Raw genomic sequence first — 12,954 nt, 5'->3', positions numbered from 1 at the left:
AACCTTACGCGATGGTATTTTGTTCATCTCAAATTTTTGCGCTGCAAATTCTTTAAAATCATAAACATCATCAAAGCTTCTGCTCCTTACTTCAAATAGGCGTGGTTTCTTACGAGCATCTCGTATTACTTGCGCCCAACCTTCAGGAATGTATACAGGAACATGCTTAGCTTTCTGCTCAATTTTGGAATGTATGGAATCGCATTCCATTTCAGTGAATTTCAGTGTCCGCTTTCGAAAAATTTATGATCTATGATTTTCAAGCTAGGATAAACAGAAATGAGCTGCATACACATAGCAGCAAAATTTGAATTCTTTTGCTGGCCACCACAGCCATCTGACATCATTCTAACTTCTGTTACTTCTGGATTAGATAATACGTATTCATAGATACAAGAAGCGATTTCATTTGAACCCCTTTTACCCTGGGTTTTATCCCATAAATAGCAAATGCCATCTTGATTTCCAATATTATAAACTGTCAAGTTATAAACAGCTAACTTGCGCAAGTAAAATATTTGTCCTGCAGATCCTTTTGGAGTTGTGAGTACAGCTTCAAGGGCAAAATTGAATGCTAATATAGTAGAATTGTTTATTGCTTCCAGTTTATCAGCACTGCGAGCCTTGCGTGCCAATTCCTTTCTTCTTAAGTGTTGCTGAAACGTTTGTTCTTGCGCTTCTTTTTCTTCTCCAGTCATATTTTTCTGTGCCAAACATATCTTGCACTGGTCCTTCTTTGGCTTGAAAAAACCCACGTTATACCTTAGTTCCATTTTGGCCCATACATTGCTTATCTCTTTCATGTTTAGACCTAACGCTATCCATTATTTTTTGTGTTCTAGATGTCACGTTTATCATTTTATAATTGATTTTTTACTACTCAAAATCTATACACGAATGTTACAAAGTATACCATACACTTACAATGTCAAAACAACGAATGTACCACATTCACTGACTTGAAACTTTTAATGCAAGGCCAAAACCACGAAAGTGTCACATTCGCGATACGCGCGTTGCAACAGTCGAATACAAACTAAGATACGTCAAAGGCAGTGCAGCTACCCCCAGCAAAACCATGATGCTTGCAGATTCGTTGGTTTGGCATTGTCAAGAACTGGTTTAGAGGTGCTTGTAAATGTAGATAGGTAAAAATTGCCAAGTTTGCACATTCATGGTTTTGCCTTGGGACCGACGATGTAGAAGATGTTTTGGCCAACCTATACACGGTATCTGAAAATATAATATGCACTGGCGACTTAAATATAAATTTTCTAAACTCCACCGATTCCACTAAACGTTTAGAATCACTTATGGATACTTTTAATTTTGCTCAAATAATTAACGAACCTACCTACTCATATAACCTCTACTTCGATAACTCTTATTTATTGACCTTATTTTCACAAATTTTGAGCATATTGAAGACGCTGGTGTCCAAAACGTGTCCCTGTCTGACCATCTGCCGGTATATTTAAAAATTAAATTTCAAGTGGAACAGCAACGACCATGTTTCACTTTTCGTTTTTTTAAGAACATAAATTTTACTAACTTTCAAAACGATCTTGAATCATTACCTTGGCATAATATTTAGGCACACTATGAATGATATAGACGGCAAAGTAAAATTTGTTTACGCTACACTAAAACAACTTTTTGATAGGCACGCTCTCTTAAAGGTATTTAAACGAAATAGAAACTATAAATATGCTTCCTGGATTACGGAAGATATCAGAAATCTTCAAAAATTAAGAGACAAAGCTATAAAAAAATTTAAAACTTCAAAATTTTAAAATTAAAAAACACCTTCATATTTATACAGTAAAGTCCAGTTTCGAATAAATACTCACCACCGACGCTTTGGACAATTACATCTTCTAACTATTCCGCGACATAGAGAAGAACTTTTAAAAGAAGTTTTTCATATAATCTTGCCAATACTGTTAACTCATTGAACATTTCAACATTTGTCTTATCCTGTGCTACCTTGAAAAAATAAATTAAATAATTATTAATCTTTGACCAGTAAAAAAAGAAAAATAAATATATATATATATATTTTTTTTTTTTCATTCGTAATATATATGTATTTATCCCGACATTAATCCTTTTCCTTCCCTTTCCCGTTCCTTATCCCTTAATGCATTAAATATGTGTATATGTGCTTGCTTCATACTGCTTGCATTTTTAACTTATATTATCTAACGTTTTTATACAAGTTTCACTTCACTTTAGACCGTCATTCTTATATTTTGTTATATTTGTTAATAGGTATTTACTTGGGCCTAAACAGTTTCTGGCATCGCTTGAAGGCTCCATTGACATGGCCTTTTATTTTTCATGTTCTATTACTATTTTCCGTATATATTATTGTAAATCTGTCATGAAAAATAATAAATTTTGTTTATTTATTATTATTATTATTATTAGTTAAATAAATAATATAAATAACAAAACTTTTTTTATTTTTACGGTGTACCAATTTCTCTAGTTTAGTTTTGAATCTTGACATATTTAATTGACAGTTTTATGCAGAGATTCGCATAAAAATAATATCCACACGTTGCCTGATTGCAAAGATGTTTTTGGGTTGCGTTCGGTGTATATTTCTTTATTTGTTTATTAAGGAAAAGGCCCAGTCTGAAGTGGAGTCAATATAACATTGAGAAGTTAAAAATTAATTTATTTGTGGAAAAAAGACTTTTCCTACTAACTTTTCAATGTTTTATTTGTTTAGTTTTATCATTGTTATTATTCTCTTAATTATTAAATACTAACAATACTAACTGCTTGCCAAAACTCACTAACGAGTTTATTTTTTCATAAGTATTATAGATTTAAACAATATGCAATTTTTGTGTTTAATTCCGTATGAAAATTCCAGTTCTTTTGTGTTTATTGAAATTAATAAATGAGGATATTCGTGAAGCATGGCAACATTATAAAGAATCTTTGTCAAAACTTGACATATGCAAGAGTTTTCGCAATGCAATGTTTTAAAAAATCACTAAACTACAGCTACCATAGATTCTAGTAAATATTCGTAAATATCAGTCAAATTTGTTTTTCTCAGTATAACTATATATTTAATAGCAGTTACCCATGGTTAATTTAAAATCTAGTGTGGTTTATTTTGCTTAGCAAAGGATTTGGAACTATAAAGATTACGTAAGGTTGTCGTTTTCCCCACAATACAAGGCATAACAATGCAAAACATCTTTAAACTAATATATTTTGCTATTTGCTATTCGGCTATAGGCTATAGTAATAGCCATGATTTTAGTATCTATAAAAAAAAAACATATAAATTATAAACTTCTAAGTACTTACTAAAAACCTACCAGCACTATATAAGACACATCACAAAACTCTTAAAATTCAGATAAAAATTAATTTTATCGGATGTATATCAGTTTTATATTATAAAAATTCATAAAACTTCTCTGTCTTTATCCTAAAATCTGAGGGTCACAAAAAAACGTAATTTCTTGTAACGTAATTAATTTGATGAGGATCGGAGATTACCGCGGAATCGTCGTTATTAGACAAGTCTTTGCTCGCAAATTATTAGTTAGCACTGTCTATAATAATAATGAGTTTTTACGAAAATTTAATTGTGGATGTTCAAAGTTATAAAGAACTCTAGGATTTAAGTGATAGGTATTAGAGTAACCATCACAGAAAGGACGAAATTTGGAGAGAAATAGCAAAGGAAGTTGGAGAAACAAGTAAGTATATTAAAAATTATTTTATTTAGTTAAGAAAGCAAATAAAAAAGATATTCTATGACCATTTTTAAATAATATTGCGTCTTTCACGTCGTACTTCTTGTAACTGCCAATCGACTGCGCCTTCTGGGGAAGTGAAATAATTTTTGAATTGTTCTCTGACTTGCAAAGCTTGTTGGGCATTATTGCCCCCAATACCAGGTAGTGGACGAAATACTTCCGATGCAACACAATCTTTCTTTTGGTCATTTTCACTCCAATAGCAAGTGTCTTCCCTTAAATAATTATGAAGTATACACGTTGTTTTGATAACAACATTCACATACTCTGGGGACATACTTATCGTTCTCTCATATATTCTGAATTATTTAACTAATAACCCAAATGCATTTCACTTACTCGACGAGCTCTAATAAATCTATAGTTAAAAATCCGATTTTCTTCATTATTGGCCGTTTGATGTCCTGGGTATCGTCTCATAAGGTTTACTGACAATGCTTCATCACCTACTATTACGTGAGGCAAAAGTATATTGGTTTCTGGTAGAGCTTTATCGGGAGGTATTTGTAATTGGTTGCTTCGTAGTAACTTTCCGAGTGCAGATGAAGAAAATATGGCACCATCTGAATTTTTTCCATAAGAGCCGACATCAATAACAATAAATTTGTGGTCAGCTGATACTAGGGCTAACAGCACAACGCTAAACGATTTTTTGTAGGAAAAATATAGCGAACCGGTATTTGGTGGAGCTTGAATGACTACGTTTTTTCCGTTAATCGCTCCAATTAGATTTGGAAAATTCCAACGTTGCCAAACTTTTTTTTCAGTTTCCTTCCACATTTGTTCTGATGGTTGCGGCATTTCTCTAGGATGCAATTGATCCCATATAGCTTCACATGTTTTATAAACAATTTTTCGGACAGTGCTTTCTCCCATGCGAAACGTATAAGCCATCGATTTAAAAGAATTGCCAGTCGCTAAGAACCTGAAAAAAAATGTATTAAAAGCATTTTTTCTTTTAGGTGACGTCTGTAAAGAAACATGGAGAAAACTACGGGATAATTATAGGAAGGCGAAACAGTTGAGGAAACAGAGTGCAAAAAAGATTAAACCAATAAAATCCGAAAAAGAATTGGCATTTTTAAACCCCCATTTGCAACAACCACAAGAATTGCAAACAAATAATTTGTTGGTACCTAGTTCAGGTGACGACTCTGATGCTGATGGTTCTAGCCAGCAATTGACGAAGGTTTTTCTGAACCCCCAACCCCGGATTCAGCAAAAAGCGTTGCAAGTACCTCCACGTGTCATCTAAGCAGGTCGAAACGAAAACGGGAACATGTACAGCATTCTCCAATGCAGGAATACCTGCAATTCAAGCGCGAGCAGCAGGTATCGTCGCAGACAAACGCACATCCCCTGGATGTATTTTTTTCTTCAATGGCGGCGACAGTAAAAACGTTTCCAGCACCAACACAACTAAACATTAAACGACAGGTCTTTCAACTTGTAACAGACGCTCAAGCAACATTAACACATCCCGCACCACCAGAACATGCCATCCCAGAATGGCGGCTGCTCATTAGGTTTGCAGGTTTGCGCAACCCCCAAAAAAAAAGACTAAAAAAAAACGAAACATATTTTTATTTATATTATAGCATCTTTTGTAAATTGCAATCAAGTATTAATTTAAAACTTTACCAAAACCTTAAAAAAACTATCATTTCCTATATTACATCGAGTCGCATCGAGATCGCTGACGGACGGTCGGCGGTGTGCGCACAAACTGCAAACCACTCGATTATACATACATTGTATTACGGCGTATTGTAAGTTGCCTACGTCGGAGGAGGCGGCTATAATGTTTCTCATAAGGTGCGTGTGGTTGCAAGAATAGTGCAAACCTTGTTTATTTTACCGACAAATTTAATAAAATCCGATCATTGATTCAGTTTATGGCGCGGTACGTTGTTGTGTTTTTATGTGTTGAATTAATTTACTGTTTTGTAAACATAATTTTTATAAATAAATTTTAATTTAAAGCTTTAGTGGTAAAAATAAATTCGGCGCAAAGTTTAATTGCAGAGCCGTTCTGTAGCCGATCATTAAATGATAAGGCTGAGATAAAAAGACTTGGCAGGCCTACTCCGCCTTTAAAAATAGAACAATCTGTGTCTAGCAAAAAAAGGACTTTTATGAGAACGTTTAATCCTGACTTGTACAATAAACATACGTGGCTTTGTGGGTGTCCAATAAAAAATGCTTTGTTTTGTTTTCCTTGTTTATTGTTTGGAGGCGAAGTTTCTTGGACAAAAGTAGGTTTTACTGATCTTAATCACTCAGGAGACCGCATTAAAAAACATTCATCATCGGCAACACATATGAAGAATGTCGTACAATATTCACATTGGAAGTGTCAATGTAGCGGCCCAATTAAGTGGTGCATATCGTCGAAATATTGACCTGCATAATGAACAGGTAAAATAAAATCGATATATTTTAAACATTATTATTAATTGTGTACGTTTTTGTGGAGCTTTCGAACTCGCGTTAAGAGGACATGATGAGTCTATGTCATCTTCTAATCCTGGGGTTTTCCGAGGCTTGATTGATTTTAGTGCTGAATTAGACGGTGCTCTAAAACAACATTTACAAAAAGCATCAGTATTTAAAGGTACATCAATGGTTAAGGTACACAATGTTTAATATATGTCAAGAAGAAATTTGTAAGGAAATAAAACAAGCAGATTTTTTGTCCATAATAGCCGATGAAACTAGTGACGTATCAAATATATTTCAAATGGCAATTGTCTTTCGGTACATCGTAAACGGTAAGCCAGTTGAACGTTTTTGGGATTTTTTGGTGCCTTGTGATCATGACGCCAAAACTTTATCTTCGGTTATTCTGGCAGAGCTTGACAAACATGTTAAAGATAACAAAACCAAACTCATTGCACAAACATACGATGGTGCATCAGTTATGAGCGGGTCGTCTAACAAGGTGCAAGCAATAATTAAAAAATCTTATGAACATGCTGCGTACGTGCATTGCTATGCACATCAACTTAATTTAATAATGTTAAATGCTGCTTCTGCAAACAAAAACGTTCGAATTTTCTTTGCCAATTTACAAGGAATTTGTTCATTTTTTTCCAATAGTCCTCAGAGATCGTTAGTACTGGACCAGATTGTGAAAAAACGCTTACCACGCTCAGCCCCGAGCAGGTGGAATTTTAATTCTAGAGTCGTTTGTACTGTATTTGAATACAAAGATGGCATTTTAGAGACAATGAAACAAATTTTAATTGAAAGCAGAAATATTAGCACCACAAACCAGGCATCAGGGTATGTGAAAATTCTTCAAAGTAGAAATTTTGTTTTTTGTTAAAATATCCTCATGTGGATATTTTATTTAGTAAATTTCAATCGAGGCAAATTGACGCTGCTCTTGAAAATACCTACATATTATCTTTTGAAAATAAATTAATGGAAATTAGAAATAATATCACGGACGCTATTGAGCCATCTCTATCGGAGCCATCCACGTCCAAACGACGTAGGCTGGATGACTCTACAGAATTTTATCGAGAAGCAAAAGAAGTATGTGACATTATTATTTGTCAAGGAAAGGAGCGATTCAGTTTTACCAGACACTTAGTCGCCGCTAGTGTTTTTTTTCGGAGCAGTATAACCAATATAGTATTAATTTTCTTGAAATAAAATTTAAAGAAACAATAAAGTGTTACCCATTTTTTATAGAACAAAAGCTCCGAACAGAACTAAAAGTTATTTATGAAACACAGGAATTTAGATCAATCTCGGAACTACTTGTGCTGTTTGACTATATTTCTCAGAATGGTGAGCTTAGTGAAACATTTAGTGAAACTATTAAGCTTTTAAAAATTTTAATTACCACTCCAATGGCTTCAGCTGAAGCAGAACGGTGTTTTTCTACTCTCAAAAGGATAAAAACATTTCTACAAAACACCATGAGCCTAGAAAGACTTTCTGCTTTGGCAATGCTTTCCAAAGAAAGGGATCTTATCGAAAGCATTCCTGATTTCAATCAAAGAGTAATTGATAAATTTGCCGAGTCTAAAGAACGTCGGATGGATTTTCTTTTTAAATAATTTATAATTACGACATACGCTTTTTATCTATTTTTAGGGTATTATGTCATTAAAGTTTTTTTTCTTTCGTTTGTGTTTTTTGAATTTAATTATTGCACTATATCAAAAGTTCCAGTTTTTTTTGGTTATTTTGGCCGTTTAAAAGTGGGTATGACACCGAAAAATGTTTTCGCCTCCGCCAAAGCGCCAGCGATAATCTTTTTAGTCTTTCATTCGCGATTACCGACGGCCCCCTACAGTTGCAACCCCCAGATTTGTAAAGCACGAGCCGCCATTGCATCCCAGGGCCATCCTATTATGCCGTCCAGGCTAAAACTTCTGCATTATCACTTCAACCAAATAATGCTATCTTTACCCCTCCAGAACCTTCCGAATATGCTGGCCAAATTACAAATGAAAATCAATTGTTAAATCTTGATGATTACCGAACATCGACACAGAGCTACTACCACACTACCTCACAGAATTTTTCAAAATAAATTTTGAAGACAATTTAGTTTTTAGTTTTGTGTGTTTCTGTTTTGTAGTTATATAAAAAATGCTAATATTTTTCTAGTTACATACTTTTGTTACATGTTAAGAGAAATAATTTTGAGAAAATTTTAAGTTTTGTGAGTTCCTGTATGTTCTGTCCATTACTTTTCAAATAAAAATATATTCATATACAAGGCATTTCTGCTGAAAGTGGATAAAATGCTAGTTGAAAATATGATCGAGTCTTTTTTAAAGTAATAACAGTAAATACTGACCTTAAGCATATCATCAGCCTTTCTTCTGCTCCAACAGATTTGCGAGTTAGACACTTTTCTTCAGTTATGGATTCTAATAAGGACTGGAATTTAATACGTGTCATTCTGAAGTAATTAAAGAATTTTTTCTCGTCATTCATTAAGTCTGGAAACAAATGTGCATATTCCCCAAAAACACTTCTCCTTCGGCATTATTCATGAATCCACACTCGTCTGCGCTTTCTTCGTTTTTGAAAATGTTCTTCTTCCAAAACAATGGCCAACTCCTCACCGCTCGAAGACATAGTCGCAACTGACCACCGACTTTTCCCGCGTCTCCGATAGATTCCGACGAGATATCAGAGAAAAACAAACCGGTGGTTTGTTTTTCTCTGGAGATATGTGCGATACCCTGATAAAAAATCCGTCGAGTACCGGCCGTCTCCTCCGTGCGTTGCCGTTGTATGTGCGCGTACCTTAACTTCGTAGCATTGGTAGCACTGGCTAATAAGTTGATATCACTTAATTTTTGATAAGTAGCAACCGTATAGTATTCGTCCCTATAGTAATCTTTATTTATTTTCCTTAATAATTTACAATATTATGAAGTAATAAAGGACAATAAGCTCAAAAATTAAGAAAAAACATTCAAGCATATTTTAAGGACAAATAGCAGCTTAGAACATTGGAAAGCCTTTCAATGTTCTCTAAGGGCGGCCATACACGTAATGGTTTACCTGTACGGTAGGCCTGCGCAGGTATTCCTGCACAGGTAAAAGAGTACATACACGTTACGGTAAAAAGCGGAGGGATTCAGTTCAGTTCGAGGTGGCGACCAATCAAGAAGACGACGCGATCGCTTTAGTCGGTAGTGGCGACTAAATATTTTCAAAAACAAAGAAAAAAACGCAAAACCTGGTGTAAAGACTGGCTTTTGAAAAGGAATGAATGCACCCACACAAAATTACTATATGAATTAAGTTCCGAACCAATGGATTACCGTAATTCTACCAAAAATTATTGTCAATGGTAACCCCTTTGATACAAAAGAACAATACAGTTATGAGAGCTGCAATTTCCGCCCATGAAAGATTGACAGCTACCCTAAGATTCCTTGCAACTGGCCGGTCTTACGAATGTCTCAAGTATTCTACTATAATATCGCCCCAAGCTCTTGGCAAAATAATTCCAGAGACATGTGAAGCTATATATAAAGTGCTACGAAAGGACTGACTATCTTCAGGTACGTACAATAACAAATAAATGTAAATTAAATTTTTTTTTGCCGTAAAGCTTTTTATTTAATACCTCTAACGAAAAAATTACATACTAGCGTTAAACTGCGAGAAATAGGTACCTGCTAAACTTGTCTGGCTCGTACAATCTGCCACTGTTGACTGTGTACCTTGTTCATCATAATTTATCCATTTATCCAGAGATCTGATTCTCATAGCAATGCTTTTACCGAAAAGGTCATAACGATCTTCCTGTAGCCGAGGCTTCTTGAAATAATCACGTACTGAAACTAAAACATCATTCGACAGTTCCTCATTTCTTCTTTTTTTTGACAGATCAGGTCTTGACACAGGAAGTCGCCCGCGTTCGTTGGAGTCATTACAGCGTCCATTTTCACTTGACCTTGCTTATTTTGGACTAATCTCGTTTTCCTCTGTGGTTAATGTTACTTCATTCACGCAAGGTATTGGGGCTGGTTCCTCGATCATCTCCTGCAACCGATTTTTTTTGTATAGAATACAGCACTAATAGCAAACAAATTTATTAACTTCAGCTTAAATAGGCATATAATGTTAATGAATTTAGCAAATTATAATTATAAATTTAGGAAAAACAAAAATTATAATGTTTTTTTTCAGTTTCCTGATTCTGCTGAAAAATGGGAAGGAGTTGCAGGAATGTTTCAGGAAAAATGGCATTTTCCACACTGTCTTGGGGCCATGGATGGTAAACATATAGATATGGTTCCCCCAGGTAATACCGGATCGTTCTACTTTAACTATAAAGGCAGACACAGCATAGTACTGCTCGCAATAGTGGATGCTACATATATTATGAAGCCGTTTCGACAAGCTCAGCTAGACTCAGCTTTTAAAGAGATTTTTAATTACCGACTTTCCAGAGCAAGGCATGTTGTGGAAAATGCGTTTGGAATACTTGCATCCAGATTTCGTATATTCCATACACAAATCAATTTAGAACCGAAAACCATATCAAAAGTAGTGATGGCAACGTGTGTCTTGCATAATTTCTTGATGCAACAACAACCAACCACTTATGTGCATCCAAATAATACATATCAGGAGAATTATGATGGGGAAGTTATATGCACCGGCTTGGATACCTCCGAATCGAACATGATCGTATTGGAGCGTCAAAACCAAGGAAATTGGAATTCTACTGCTAAACAGTTAAGAGATAAATTCAGTTCCTATTTTTTGCATGAAGGTAAACTTTCTTGGCAGGAAAGTCGTATTCTTAAAAATAAGAAGTGAAAAAATATGTATCATTTGAAAACTATTTAATAAATTTCAGTATTCTTATTTAATTGATTACTTACTTTGTCACTTTCATCGTCGTCATCCAAATTTGAAACAGACGAACTAGGCATGTCTTGATCTCTCAAAAGATCGAATAAGTTGTAGTACCATAGTTTCGGTACGTACAAATCGTCTGTTGATGCTCCAGACTTCTTTGACATATAATGTTTCTTCTTCTCTTTACGTACGTTATTTCTCAAATTGTTTTTTTTTACTACCGAGTTTCTTGTGGTATCGGGCTCCAATTCCTTTAACTTTGTCACCAATTTTTCGTATGCCGCATTTCTCTTGTCGCGATCATGATTCCTTACTTTTTATCGCCATAAACAGGGTTCAGATTTATATATTTCAATAAACTGTTCTATTACTTCATTACTCTTCCGTCCTGACATCCTATCCATATAATTCCACAAAAAACTAAATAAACAACGCAACGTAAACAGACGCACCCGCTCAACAACAAACTGAAAAATAATTGACTGCGCAGGCATTCGATAAGCGGCACACACGCTCCGGAAAGCAGTGTTGCTAGATGTACGATAATTATCGATTTCGTACGATAAAACCAATGCTTGTACGATGTACGATAGTACTTATGCGATAATGCCACTTTGTACGATAATTTTTACTAAATTTTATTTATTTTTTTTTAATTCAAAAAAATAATTAAACCCTATTTCATACAATAGTAATATTTTGTTACCAATAATATTTTATTTAGTCACTAACATACTATAGTATTAAGTAGGAATTTATAAATGTTCTGCATTAATAAGTGTTTGTGGTTGCGTATCTAATGGATGACACATATTACGAACTATATGAACGGTTATGGGCGGCGCGGCGCCGTACACAACTAGAGTATATCGAATCATGTATCGGGGATTCCCCGCTCTTATTTTTTGTCGTAAATTACTTACAGCTTATACTTTACCTTCATCTTTCACACGTGATTGTGGTAACTATGAGCGGTTGTGTAAGGCTAGGTGTCGTCCTTGTAATTAAGAGCTTACTGCAGAACTAACCGTTATTAAAAATCATGCTAAATCATCAAAGCATGTTCAAAACGTAAAAGCTTTTCCACAAAGACGACAATAACCTCTTTGTTTAATAAACCTGAGAGTTCTTTGCAAACTCAAGAGCAAAGTGGCCGAAATTAAAATAACAGGATTTTTGAGAGAGCACGATATCTCTTTTAATTCAGCTGATCATTTAACAAATCTCATTAAAAGTTGTTTTCCTGACTCGAAAATGTCACTAGGAAGATTTATAGCGACTCAAGTTTCTAAAAATGTTATTGGTACCTGTGCCGAACAAGAAATAATCTCTTATTTAGAGGGCTCCAAATTCAGTCTGATTATTGATGAATCTACTGACACTTCATCAGTTAAAACTTTATGTATATGCGTAAGATTTTTCCATCCTAAAATCTGTAAAGTTGATACTCTTTTCTGGAAACTTTTGCAAATTTTCTCTGGGGATGAAACTGAGAAAGCGGATCAAGGTGCTACTAGCCAGAGGCTATATGAGGAAATAATAACACTCCTATCGCAAAATGGTATTCCTCTTAAAAATATGATTGGTTTTGCATCGGACGGCTGTAATACCATGTTTGGTAATAAAAACTCGGTGGCAAGCAAATTAGCTAACGATATCCCGGGATTAATGCTTCAGAAATGTGTATGCCATTCTTTGCATTTATGCGCAAGTGAAGCGTGTAAAAATTTATCCCGAATGTGTGAAGACTTGGCCAGAAATATTTACGGTTTTTTTAAAAACAGCGCTAAGCGACAGGCAATGTTCAGAGAATTTC

At 34.6% G+C, this 12,954-nt stretch overlaps 1 long non-coding RNA gene across 3 annotated transcripts in view; it reads right to left on the bottom strand.

Annotated features, from left to right (window-relative positions):
• LOC126735054 (uncharacterized) overlaps window positions 1-12,954 on the bottom strand; it is a 29,376-nt gene that overhangs the window by 1,332 nt on the left and 15,090 nt on the right. The window contains exon 4 of one of the 3 annotated variants that reach the window (XR_007660263.1): window positions 1,851-1,986. The exons of 1 other annotated variant lie outside the window; for it this stretch is intronic. This is a non-coding gene — a long non-coding RNA (uncharacterized LOC126735054). Of the gene's footprint in view, window positions 1-1,850; window positions 1,987-10,298; window positions 10,314-12,954 lie in introns of those variants that run through there. One more of the 3 variants, XR_007660268.1, reaches the window with a different exon arrangement.

This window comes from Anthonomus grandis, chromosome 1 (assembly GCF_022605725.1).
Source record: "Anthonomus grandis grandis chromosome 1, icAntGran1.3, whole genome shotgun sequence".
Lineage (NCBI taxonomy): Eukaryota > Metazoa > Arthropoda > Insecta > Coleoptera > Curculionidae > Anthonomus > Anthonomus grandis.
The sequence above is the reverse complement of the archived record's forward strand: the minus strand, read 5'-3'. Positions and strand labels throughout refer to the sequence as shown.